The sequence below is a fragment of the Podarcis melisellensis genome (assembly GCF_964234715.1).
Source record: "Podarcis melisellensis genome assembly, chromosome: Z".
Taxonomy (NCBI): Eukaryota; Metazoa; Chordata; class Lepidosauria; order Squamata; family Lacertidae; genus Podarcis; species Podarcis melisellensis.
Window position 1 is genome coordinate 4,018,698 of NC_138547.1, and position 11,031 is coordinate 4,029,728.

The 11,031-nt window shown below is 45.8% G+C and overlaps 2 long non-coding RNA genes across 2 annotated transcripts in view; both read right to left on the bottom strand.

Annotated features, from left to right (window-relative positions):
• LOC309361596 overlaps nt 1–9,904 on the bottom strand; it is a 150,485-nt gene extending 140,581 nt beyond the window's left edge. Inside the window, exon 1 of the long non-coding RNA XR_014164546.1 lies at nt 9,810–9,904. This is a non-coding gene — a long non-coding RNA (uncharacterized lncRNA). The remainder of the gene's footprint in view (nt 1–9,809) is intronic.
• Nucleotides 959–7,265, bottom strand: LOC309361660. Its single transcript, XR_014164580.1, has 3 exons — nt 7,213–7,265; nt 1,631–1,807; nt 959–1,243 (listed from the first exon to the last, which is right to left on the bottom strand). It is a non-coding gene; the product is annotated as an uncharacterized lncRNA (long non-coding RNA).
• Nucleotides 9,905–11,031: the final 1,127 nt, after the last annotated feature.

The following is an 11,031-nucleotide window of genomic DNA, read 5'->3' on the forward strand; positions in this document are numbered from 1 at the left end:
ACCCTCTTATTTACGAGTGAAAATGACCAGTCAGGATTCCTAAGCTTTCAATAACTTCTCAGTCAATTCAGCCTTATCTTGTGAGCCCCACCACACCCCTCTGGTCATTAGTGAAACGTTCAGCCACCCTCTTATGTATGAGTGAAAATGGCCAGAGAGTTTCAAATATTTGCACCCCAGGCAAAGAAAATTGGGAGCTACATGCCTACTTTATCTACAGGATAGAGGGTTACAGATCCCTATTCCAAAATGTTTCACAAATGTGGGTTGTTATGATTTTGTGTGCCCCATTTTGTCATTAGTGAAACAATAAGCCACCCTCTTATTTACGAGTGAAAATGACCAGGCAGGATTCCTAAGCTTTCAATAACTTCTCAGTCAATTCAGCCTTATCTTGTGAGCCCCACCACATCCCTCTGGTCATTAGTGGAATGTTCAGCCACCCTCTTATGTATGAGTGAAAATGGCCAGAGAGTTTCAAATATTTGCACCCCAGGCAAAGAAAATTGGGAGCTACATGCCTCCTTTATCTACAGGATATAGGGGTACAGACCTCTATTCCAAAATGTTCACAAAATGAACCAGAGTCAGGATTCATAAGATTTCAAATATTTTCTCAGTCATTTCAGCCTTACCATTAGGAGACAAAATTTTATTCCCTTTATGTACAGGAAAAAATGGTCAAGGCTCATCCTTCCTAATTATGAATATGTATTGCTGAAACGTTTGCTGGCCTTTTTTTTTTTGCTTAAAAATGGCCGACAAAATGGTGAAAACCTCTGTTCACTCCAATGCCTCTACCATTGCTATCAGTAGGTTCATCCTCAAAATGCCTTATTTGTTTTTTTCACACTGAAATCAGCAAGGCAACTGTTACAAGACAAAGGAAGCAGTTTGATGCATCAGATTTTAAAATGGCTATTCTAAATGTATTACCTTGGGAACAGAAGTGCTTCTGAATTTATACACATCTGAAGGAATAAAAACTCAACAATATTTTGGTGACCCTCTTCTGCAGTTGCCCAGTAACTACTATTAGTTATAATACTCTCACCCTTAGTTGGTTGCTTTTTGCTGCTGCTTCTTTTGGCTTTCTCAGTTAATTTCTCCTTTTTTTGCTCCCCCCAGAACCAATTCTTGATTCTAGTGGCTTCCAAATCTTTTCTTGTTCAATAATTTCCGTGCCTTCATTCTGTTCTAACTTCACCAGTCTGAAGTGGCTCCTGGAATGCTTGTCAGTTGCCTTGATTCCCATCAGGGAAAAGGGTGGGGTATTAATAATAATAATAATAATAATAATAATAATAATAATAATAATGCCTCTTCCTAGCTTCATATGCCAAATGCCACCACTTTTAAGCCAGCTGCTCAAGAGAGTTTGTTATTCTACTCCTTGGAAGCCACATTATAAATAAAATGAAGTTCTGCCCATTAGCAAAGGAGCTTATCTATAGTCCCCAAGAAGGTATCACGAAATGGCTGCAAAGCATTTTTGTCAACAAGGCAACCTGAGATAAGATAAAATTAAAAGGAACTATGTTGTCTTCTCCCCCTCTTCTTTGCTCTTTATCACATGCACAGCCTTCTTTCCCCCATGGATCCACCTACCCTTCTCACTTCTAAGTCTTACCTATGTTAAAATCTTCCCAATCTTGGTTTTTCTAACTTCTGGAGTGAAGTTCTGGAGCGAATGGTCGCAGACCAGATCCAGGTGTTCTTGGAAGAAGCTGATTTTCTGGATCCATTTCAATCAGGGTTTAGGCCTGGTTTTGGCACAGAAACTGTCTTGGTCACCCCGGGTGATGACCTGTCAAGAGAGAGACAAGGGAAACATGTCCCTGTTAATTCTTCTCGACCTCTCAGCGGCTTTCGATGCCATCGACCACAGTATCCTTCTGGAGCAACTCTCTGAACTAGGAGTAAGTGGCACCAATTTGCGATGGTTCCAGTCCTACTTGGATGGTCGCTCCTGGAGGGTGTTACTTTTCAGCCCCGTGGAACCTCCAACAGGGGTTCCGCAGGGCTCAATTCTATCCCCCATGTTGTTTAACCCTGGGAGGTCGCCTGCTCTGGATGGGGTTACACCGCCCCTGAAGGAGTAGGTTTGTAGCTTGGGGGTACTTCTGGATCCTTTGCTGTTGCTTGAGGCTTAGATCACCTCAGTGGCCCAGAGTGCCTTCCATCAGCTTCGGCTGGTGGCCCAGCTACACCTCTATCTGGACAGGGATAGTCTAACTACTGTTGCCTATGCTCTGGTAACCTCAAGGTTAGATTACTGCAATGCGTTATGCATAGGGCTGCCTTTGAAGAAGGTTCGGAAACTTCAGCTGGTGCAGAATACAGTGGCCAGGTTGCTCACTGCAGCAAGACGGTTTGAACATATTACATCAATCCTGGTCCAACTGCACTGGCTACCAATTAGTTTCTGGGACCAGGATTGACCTCAAAATATTATAAATCTTTGAAAGATTGGTTAATTCAACCACTAAAGGAGGTTTGTAATGAAATTTTGGAGGGGGAAAAAGCGCCAGAGTCGTGGAAGGAAGCTTATATTACACTTATACCGAAAACTGAGTCTGAAAAAAACACAACTTAAGAACTACCACCCCATATCCCTACTTAACGTGGATTACAAAATTTTTGCAGATATTCTGGCTAAAAGATTGAAAAAAGTACTAGTTGAGGAGATACATAAAGACCAAGTTGGCTTTCTCCCGGGTAGACACTTGTCTGACAACACGAGAAACATAATTAACATTTTAGAGAAGCTGCAAGTGAACATTGATACTAAAGCAGTTTTGATATTTGTTGATGCGGAGAAAGCTTTTGATAATATTTCTTGGAGTTTTATGAAGAAAAATCTTCAGGGGATGGGGGTTGGTCAAGGTTTTGAAAACGGTATAGGTGCAATCTACTCAGAACAAAAGGCCAAATTGATAGTTAACAACGTGGTGACAGAAGAATTTGAGATGGAGAAAGGGACACGACAAGGCTGCCCAATTTCCCCATTGCTTTTCATTTCGGTCCTGGAGGTTTTGCTAAACATGATTAGAAGGGACCAGCTGATCAAAGGTATTCAGGTTGGAGCTAAACCAGCTGATCAAAGGTATTCAGGTTGGAGCTAAACAGTATAAACTTAAAGCGTTTGCATATGATTTAGTATTGACATTACAGGAGCCAGAATCTAGTACTAAAAGAGTACAGTGGTGCCTCGCAAGACGAAATTAATTCGTTCCGCAAGTCTCTTCGTCTTGCGAGTTTTTCGTCTTGCGATGCACGGTTTTCCATAGGAATGCATTGAAAATCAATTAATGCGTTCCTATGGAAAAAGCCTTCCCCCGACCTCTTCTGGCGGGCGGCATTTTAAAATCGCCCGGGACAGCGGAGGACTTCTCCGCTGTCCGGGGCGATTTAAAAGCCCCTGGGAAGGCAGGCAGGGGGGACAAAGGCTTTCCCGCCCGGCCGCCCGGCTTCGGGACATCGTTCCGATGCCGGGCGGCTGGGGGAGGCTTTCCTGCCCCACCGCCCGGCATCGGGACGATGCCCCGATGCCGGGCGGCTGGGGGAGGCGTTCCTGCCCCACCGCCCGGCATCGGGACGATGCCCCGATGCCGGGCGGCTGGGGGAGGCTTTCCTGCCCCACCGCCCGGCATCGGGACGATGCCCCGAAGCCGGGCGGGGGGGGGAGGCTTTCCCGCCCGGCCGCCCGGCTTCGGGACATCGTTCCGATGCCGGGCGGCTGGGGGAGGCTTTCCTGCCCCACCGCCCGGCATCGGGACGATGCCCCGAAGCCGGGCGGCTGGGGGAGGCGTTCCTGCCCCACCGCCCGGCATCGGGACGATGCCCCGAAGCCGGGCGGGGGGGGGAGGCTTTCCCGCCCGGCCGCCCGGCTTCGGGACATCGTTCCGATGCCGGGCGGCTGGGGGAGGCGTTCCTGCCCCACCGCCCGGCATCGGGACGATGCCCCGAAGCCGGGCGGCTGGGGGAGGCGTTCCTGCCCCACCGCCCGGCATCGGGATGATGCCCCGAAGCCGGGCGGGGGGGAGGCGTTCCTGCCCCACCGCCCGGCATCGGGATGATGCCCCGAAGCCGGGCGGGGGGGGAGGCTTTCCCGCCCGGCCGCCCGGCTTCGGGACATCGTTCCGATGCCGGGCGGCTGGGGGAGGCGTTCCTGCCCCACCGCCCGGCATCGGGACGATGCCCCGAAGCCGGGCGGGGGGGGGAGGCGTTCCTGCCCCACCGCCCGGCATCGGGATGATGCCCCGAAGCCGGGCGGGGGGGGAGGCTTTCCCGCCCGGCCGCCCGGCTTCGGGACATCGTTCCGATGCCGGGCGGCTGGGGGAGGCTTTCCTGCCCCACCGCCCGGCATCGGGACGATGCCCCGAAGCCGGGCGGCTGGGGGAGGCGTTCCTGCCCCACCGCCCGGCATCGGGATGATGCCCCGAAGCCGGGCGGGGGGGGGAGGCTTTCCCGCCCGGCCGCCCGGCTTCGGGACATCGTTCCGATGCCGGGCGGCTGGGGGAGGCGTTCCTGCCCCACCGCCCGGCATCGGGACGATGCCCCGAAGCCGGGCGGCTGGGGGAGGCGTTCCTGCCCCACCGCCCGGCATCGGGACGATGCCCCGAAGCCGGGCGGCTGGGGGAGGCGTTCCTGCCCCACCGCCCGGCATCGGGATGATGCCCCGAAGCCGGGCGGGGGGGAGGCTTCAAAAGCCGTCCAGGGGCTTTTAAATCGCCCCGGACAGTCCCGGGGCGATTTAAAAGCCCCCGGTTAGGCAGGCAGGGGGGGAAAAAGTCTTTGCCCCCCCTGCCTGCCTTCAAAAGCCGTCCGGGATAGCGGGAAGCGCTTCCCTGCTATCCCGGACCGCTTTTAAAATGCTGGCGGTGGGGAGCAAAGCCTTTCGCCCCCGCCGGCCTTCCTGGACCTCTTCTGAAGTCCGGAGGGGGGGGAAGGCTTTGCTCCCCACCGCCAGCATTTAAAAAAAGGTCCCCGAGATTTCCCTATGGGCTTTCGTCTTGTGATGCAAGCCCATAGGGAAAATCGTCTAGCGAAGCGTCGCAAAAACCGAAAAACCCTTTCGTCTTGCGGGTTTTTCGTCTTGCGAGGCATTCGTCTAGCGGGGCACCACTGTATTAGAATTGATTCAGGAATTTGGTCAAGTGGCAGGATTTAAGTTGAACAAATTAAAGACTAAGGTTCTTGAGAAAAATTTAACACCGATTGAGAAAGAGAGGTTTCAGAAGGAGATGGGTTTAACATTGGTTAAGAAAGTAAAATACCTGGGGGTTAATATGACCGCGAAGAACTTAAATTTATTTAAAGATAACTACGAGAAATGTTGGTCAGAAGTGAAAAAGGATCTTGAAATATGGTCAAACTTGAAGCTTTCCTTGTCTGGTCGAATTGTTGTTATAAAGATGTTCAAATAACATTGCCAAGAATGTTATTTTTATTTCAATCATTGAAATTTTGGACAAAATGGACTGTTTCAAGAAGTGGCAGAGAGATATTTCTAGATTTGTCTGGCAGGGCAAGAAGACCAGAATAAAATTTAAGATATTAACTGATGCAAAGGATAGAGGTGGATTTGCCCTGCCAGACCTTAAACTCTATTATGAATTAGCAGCATTTTGCTGGTTGAAAGAATGGCTGCTTCTTGAGAACACAGACATTTTGGATTTAGAAGGTTTCAATAACGTTTTTGGGTGGCATGCATATCTGTGGTATGACAAGGTTAAAGCACATAAAGCATTTAAAAACCATATTGTCAGAAGAGCATTGTTTAATGTATGGACAAGATATAAAGACTTACTTGAAAATAAAACCCCAAGGTGGTTATCACCGATGGAAGCGAAGGCTCAGAAAAAGCTCAATATGGAGGCCAAATGGCCAAAATATTGGGAGATTTTGGAACAGGAAGGTGACAAATTGAAATTGCAGAGTTTTGAGAAATTAAAAGACAAAGTGCAAGATTGGCTTCATTATTATCAAATAAGGGAGGCTTACAATTTGGACAAAAAAATTGGTTTCCAGGTGGAAAAATTAAAATTGGAAACAGAACTGCTAGATCCCAAAACTAAGATATTATCAAGAATGTATAACTTGCTGTTGAAATGGAATACTCAAGATGAAACGGTTAAATCTGCTATGATTAAATGGGCACAAGATGTTGGACATAACATAATGTTTGCTGACTGGGAACAGTTGTGGACCACAGGTATGAAATTTACGGCATGTAATGCCTTAAGAGAGAATATTATGAAAATGATATACAGGTGGTACATGACACCAGTCAAGCTTGCAAAAATATATCATTTGCCCGACAATAAGTGTTAGAAATGTAAAGAAAATGAAAGTACATTCTTTCACCTCTGGTGGACATGCCCAAGGATTAAGGTCTTCTGGGAGATGATCTATAATGAATTGAAAAAGGTATTTAAATATACCTTCCTGAAGAAACCAGAGGCCTTTCTCCTGGGCATGGTCGGCCAATTGGTGCCAAAGAAGGATAGAACTTTCTTTATGTACGCTACAACAGCAGCAAGAATACTCATCGCAAAGTACTGGAAGACACAAGATCTACCCACCTTGGAAGAATGGCAGATGAAAGTGATGGACTATATGGAACTGGCGGAAATGACTGGCAGAATTCGAGACCAGGGAGAAGAGTTGGTGGAAGAAGATTGGAAGAAATTCAAAAACTATTTACAGAAACAATGTAAAATTAATGAATGTTAAAATCCTGTTGGATTGAAACGAAACGGCTATAACAACAAAGCTAAAAAGAATATGTAAAAATGGATTGATAATCAGATGAAGATACGAAGTTTTAATATGTTAAGATATAGAATTAAGATAAAAACAAAGAGGGAAAGGATTTGCTGAATTAACTATGTGAACTGGAATACAAAAAAGAGAGGTGTGAGGAAGTCAGGAAACAAGTAAATGAAATATAAGACACGAAAAGATTGATCTGTTTTTAATTTTTTTTAATGTATTTTGTATTTTTTCTTTGTATTTTTGTATCTTTTTTCTTTTTCTTTTCTTATTCTGTAACTTTCTTTTGCCTGTAAAATTTCAATAAATATCATTTAAAAAAACAACAACAATTAGTTTCTGGGACCAGTTCAAAGTACTGATGTTGACCTATAAAGCCTTAAACAGCTCAGGAGCACAATACTTCAAGGAAAGCCTCCTCCCATACGAACCTACCCGAACCCTGAGATCATCTTCTGAGGCCCTTCTTTGTGTGTCTCACCCATGTGGCAACACAAGAAGGGGCCTTCTCTGCAGTGGCTCCCCACCTGTGGAATGCTCTCCCCAGTGAGGTTTGCCTGGCGCCTTCACTATATACTTTAGGCACCAGGCAAAAACGTCCCTTTTTAACAAGGCCTTTGCCTGTCTGATCTACATCCTATACCCTTTTAAAAATGCTGGCTCTTTTTTGGGAGTGGGGTTATTGGGATGTTATTGTTTTGATTTTGTGTATTTGATATTTTATGTGAACAGTCCTGAGACCTTCGAGTATAGGGCGGTATAGAAAACAAACAAGCAACCAAACAAACAACAACTTCGGCAACAGAAATCCCAGCCTTCTATTTTCTGTATTTATTCTTCAATCTGCTTGAAGCAGACTTCATATCCACCTACCGTCATTTCCTGTGCTCCTTTTCACATCCAAAGACTTGTTGGCTGAAAGGTAAATAAACTTGATTTCGCCCCTCACATTCTTTCATTTCTTAGTTTTCCCTTGTATCTCTTTTTAAAGTTGTAAATAATATTTTTCCTGTGCCTTACAATTCCTTTGTTTACTTAAAAAAAAATACTAGTTATAGTTTTGAAAAGAAATCTAACCTAAGCTGGTTTTATCACCTTTTCACCTATCTTGGGATGCAACTCTGTCCATTTATCACTTAATCTGCTTTTATGAGGTCAAGCACAGTTTCCATTGTGTGAGAAGACTGAAGCAATCCTGTCTGCTCCCTGTCACCTGCTAACACTTCTCTGTCCTTCACAGCGTGAACCTATCATTTCCTGAACACAGCAAAACACACACAAAACTACCCTCCTTTTGGTTATTTTGAACACTTCTAATAAGCCTTACACACATTGTGAGCTTTAGCCCTGCTGATAATCTGTTCAAGCTTTGGCTATTTATCAGAAATTGTCCTCAGTGATTTTCCCTTTCAGAACTCTTTCTTTCTGAAGCTCAAGAGAATACAGTCATGCAAGGGTGTCAGGCCTACAGGTAAATTTTACAAAATTTTAAAGCAAATTTTATATGCTTCAACACCCCTCCTCACGTCCAAAAAGAACTCATGAAGGTCACCAAAATAAAACTTTGCCACACCAAGTTCAGATACGTAGGGGTACAAATAACCAGAAACCTCAATAAATTGTACCTCTACAACTACAAGCCCCTGTGGTGACAAATTAACAAAGACCTAAAGAGATGGAATAACATGAATTTCACTCTCTCAGACAAAATAGCCATGATCAAAATGATCACACTCCCAAAACTAACCTACCTATTCCAAACCCTCCCAATCTGGATCCCCTCAACCCAACTCCACAGTTGGCAGAGAAAACTACACTCTTTTATCTTCTCACATCAAAAACCAAGAATAAGCCCCAAATACCTGCACCTCCCCACCTCAGAAGGAGGATGGGGAATCCCCAACATAGAAGCATATTACATTGCCAACCAAATATGCCATATAATCCCATATATACTCAAGTTGAGAAAAAACAATGGGTACACCTAGAGAGGGACACAATTGAAAATGCCTGCACTACAACATACCCACTCCTCCCAAACAAACTAAAGAAAATTCCCACAACACTTAACAGGTACACCCAGACCATGCTCAAAGCATGGAAAACAGAAATAGGCAAACTATCCCCAACCCCATCCCCACTAATACCCCTGGCGTACCACCCATTATTCCACCATGCAGGACAAAACCTCCAAGTATTAGACATCACCCCAGAATTGGCCCTACTAAACATGTTCTAAGACAACAATGCCCATTTACACCTCAAAGAACTCATAACCCACCTACTTTCAGCAGTCAGAAACACCATAACCAGACACTGGAGAGTCCTGTCAGGAGTAAGCATGGACCAATGGTACCAAATAGTATGGGAAACAGCCCTACTAGAAAAATTAACCAATAAACTGAAACTGACATGGGGACAAACAGAAGAAGACGCCTTCACCCTGGTATGGCTCCCCTTTATCACATACACAGCCCAACAAGACAATGACAAAAATCCACCGACAGCACATAAATCAATATGGCTAACCTGATCCAAAACACCCACCCACCCCACTCACACATGAAAACAAAGACCACCACAGCCAACCACAAATGAACAACCACACCCTAGGCCAACCCCAACCTCTCTCACCACCAAAGGAACACAAGTGAACAGCACAAGCAATGCTGACACCAAACCCTACACACATTAAGCATAATAGAAACATTGCCACCCAACCCCACCCCCACCCATCTTCCCTCCCTCCACCCCCTTTTTTTCTTCTCCCCCTAATGTCTCAACAAATGAAATGGATTTGTAAAAATGTTACATGGAAAAAATACGAGGCATTACACTTTATTCTGTAAAACAAGAAAATCTTTAAGAGAGAGAGAGAGAGAGTTGTGCACTGCGCTGAACCCGGAAGTACCAGAATGGGTTACTTCTGGGTTTCGGTGTATGCACTGAAGCGCTAAATCGCGCTGCGGGTTGCGAACGTGCCTCCCACACGGATCACATTTGCAACCCGAGCGTCCACTGTACAGTGGTACCTCAGGTTACATACGCTTCAGGTTACAGACTCCGCTAACCCAGAAATAGTACCTTAGGTTAAGAACTTTGCTTCAGGATGAGAACAGAAATTGCACAGCAGCAGCACAGCAGCAGTGGGAGGCCCCATTAGCTAAAGTGGTACCTCAGGTTAAGAACAGCTTCAGGTGAAGAACGGACCTCCAGAACGAATTAAGTTCTTAACCTGAGGTACCACTGTAGTCATCTTGGGTCCAATGCCTAAAGCCAATACCGCACACGTTCTGTAACCAATTAAGTTGTGGCCTTTCTTAGCCCATTAACCTAGAATGCTGGTGTCCACGTGTCTTTATTCACCGAAGGAGGGGGTGGTGGGGCCTTGACATGCAATGAACATGATGAAATGTGCTTCCATGTCAAAAAGATTTACTCTGCACAAAGTAAATCTGGCCTGTCATGGAGAATATCCTAGCATCTTTCTTCCACTGGCATGCTAGATTTTAAGTGCAATGATTTCTTTTTGCGCCCAGGAGCATTTAATTATGCAAGCTTCCCTCCTGCCTTATGAATTGGTAGACCTGTTCAGTAAGATGTACCTTTCAACTCAAATGCCATACAGTGGTACCTCAGGTTACAGACGCTTCAGGTTACATACGCTTCAGGTTACAGATTCCACTAACCCAGAAATAGTACCTCAGGTTAAGAACTTTGCTTCAAGATGAGAACAGAAATTGCATGGCAGCAGCGCAGCAGCAGCAGGAGGCCCCATTATCTAAAGTGGTGCTTCAGGTTAAGAACAGTTTCAGGTTAAGAACGGACCTCTGGAACAATTTAAGTTCTTAACCCAAGGTACCACTGTAAATATGTTTGGGCTGATCATATTTGGGGTGTTTCTAGAGTGGTCTCCCTGCTCTAAAAATCTCCTATAAAAATATAATTGTCCATCAATAGACAGTTCAGAATGAATCCCAGACTGTTTATATGGTTGTATCTACATAGATCCTCACTTTAGCCAAGACGCTTCTGTTCCACCCTAGAGATTAAACCTCTTGGGATCCTCCTCTGCTTCCTGAAGTTAATCTGAAGGTTTAACAAATTTATTAAGACTCCTTCAAAGGGGAAATAGGGGCATATCAATTATTGCTCTGGGGTTGTGCTCTGGGGCAGGGAGAGGCAGTTCTGCAGGTTTGCAGCCCAAACTGGCTGTGTATGAGGGCACACAGTCCCCATCCCACTGGCATGGCC